Below are 2,245 nucleotides of genomic sequence, written 5' to 3' on the forward strand. Positions count from 1 at the left end.
TATCAATAATCATAATATCTTTAAACAGTATAAACACACATGAAAAGCCTAGGATTTTCACGTTGAATAATAAAGTAAAATCTAACTATATACTGCTTACAAGACACATATCTGAAATAAAACCAAATCAAAAAGTTGAAAATTAAGTCATGAGAAAACATGCTAAGCCAGGGATAAATGACAGAAACCTAAGGCAGCAACATTAACACAAGAAAAAAGTAAAAATTCAGGTAATTAATAGGATACAAAGGCCACCACAATTTAATAAAAGGAAACAATCTGCCAGGAAGATATTAAAATTATAGGTTTGTATGCACCTAAGTACACAGGCTCAAAAACATAAAACAATAGTGGCAGATTTACAAGAAATTGGGGTATCTACATTAAGAGGAATTGGGTTGTGGAGAGAGGTTTAACATCCTTCTCTCAGAAACTAATAGATCTCCCCACCTCAAAAAAATAGTAAGCATAAAGAATATTTGAGTAACAGAATGAACAAGCTTTATTGAGTAGATACATAGAACCCTGCACCCAACTAACAGAGAATATACATTCTTTACAAGTGCCTCTGGAACACTCTCAAAAATTGGCTGTGAACGAGGTCACAAAAGAAGTCTCAACAAATTTTTAAACATCAGTTTTATACAGACTGGGTTCTACGACCAAAATGCGATTAAGTTATAAATCGGTATGTGCAGCTCTGAAAACCAAAGAGGCAGGATGTGACACAAGTGGCACACCATGGCCATGGGGTCCCATGCTTGCCCCCTCTCCTCTTCCTGAAAGGGAAAGAGAGAAGATGACAGGGAGGATTTGCAGCCTGAACAAGAGCAGGAAGGAGCCATTGCCCAGTTCCCACATGTGGAGTTCATGGGGTGAGATAGCATTACAGTCTCATGTGTCAAGGGACAGGTTACCTTCCAAAAGAGGAAGCGAATGAGTAGGTGGGTTCAATCCCACACAGAGATCAGAGATTGTGCCCTCAGAGAACTAAGCAGTGTGTCCTCCTGTCCACCCTGTTCTGTCTCCTGGCATCTGAGTGGGGGTATTCTTCCTGCTTCTGCATTCAGTCCTTGCGGATGATTATAGCATCAAAGTAGTGAAAGTCACGTTTAATAAGCAGAACTCCCCTGTAATCCTTGCCAACGTGGCCACCCTGAAAATCAGGAACTCCAACTTCTATCCTATGGGAGGAGCCAGCCTGTCCAGTCATGTTCAGTACATGAACACAATGTTTGGGACATATACGACAACTAATGCTTCCTTCATTTGACCTTGGAGTGAGCAACTGGTGAATGTTACCACAAAGGCTGAGATGGGAGTACCATTTTCCTATGCGTGCTTTTTCTGCATAGTACCTGATGTCCTGGACCACAACATAGTGATCTTCATGTGAACTTCCGTGAAGCTTTCATTCATTGGCCACATGACCTGGAGATCCTTGGAGACACATCACTATGTGGATTGTGGAGCAAATTCCATATCTGTTTAGAGACTGACCTTGGCTCTTCCATGGCAGCACCTGTCAGGCGAGAGCACAGCATCTTTCGCCAAGGCCTGAGTTCCATGCTTACCTTGGGTAGTGTAAGCAGAGAAACTGGTTGTCTTAATCCCCAGCAAACATCCTCCTGCCACTTGGGAGGGAAAATCTCTAAGTACCATTTATGTTTCTCAGAACTACCCAGTATCTAGCCTGTGCCCAGCAAATAGTAGACACTCAATAGAATTTGAAGAATTTAATTTAGATCCTTTCAGTGTTCTTGGGGCATTATAAATTGAAATCACACCACAGTTCTAGGTTATCAAACCACCGAGTGGCACAGAGATAGGACTGTGACGGCAGCTGCAGACCTGTTATTGGTGCCTCATCTGTGCAGAAGTGACAGCAGGAAGGGAGCCTCTGAATACGCAAAAGAAGAAAGCACAGACCCATTCAACATGTGATTTTTTTTCTCCTGCTCACAAATATGTAGGATCTTTTTAAAAAGAAAAAAATGTGTTTTTTTCCTATAGAAAATTACAATTATTTTTACCAAGAGCTTCTATGGGGTTTGATGTGCCCTCATCCATTGGCTGGAACACGGACTAATGATTTGATAGAAAAATAAATCCTGCTTTTGAGTTTTAAAAAGTTATAAATCAATAATAAATACATATAGTCAATAAACATTCATATATCTGAAAACCAGAAACCAAATTCATGTCTACCTAACTCACTAGTTAAAGAAGAAAACATTGTAGAAAT

General features: G+C 40.2%; 1 pseudogene; it reads left to right on the forward strand.

Annotated features, from left to right (window-relative positions):
- Positions 1–741: 741 nt before the first annotated feature.
- LOC124231543 (transmembrane protein 106C-like) lies at positions 742–1,492 on the forward strand (annotated as a pseudogene).
- The last annotated feature ends 753 nt before the right edge of the window (positions 1,493–2,245 follow it).

Source organism: Equus quagga, chromosome 21 (genome assembly GCF_021613505.1).
Source record: "Equus quagga isolate Etosha38 chromosome 21, UCLA_HA_Equagga_1.0, whole genome shotgun sequence".
Lineage (NCBI taxonomy): Eukaryota > Metazoa > Chordata > Mammalia > Perissodactyla > Equidae > Equus > Equus quagga.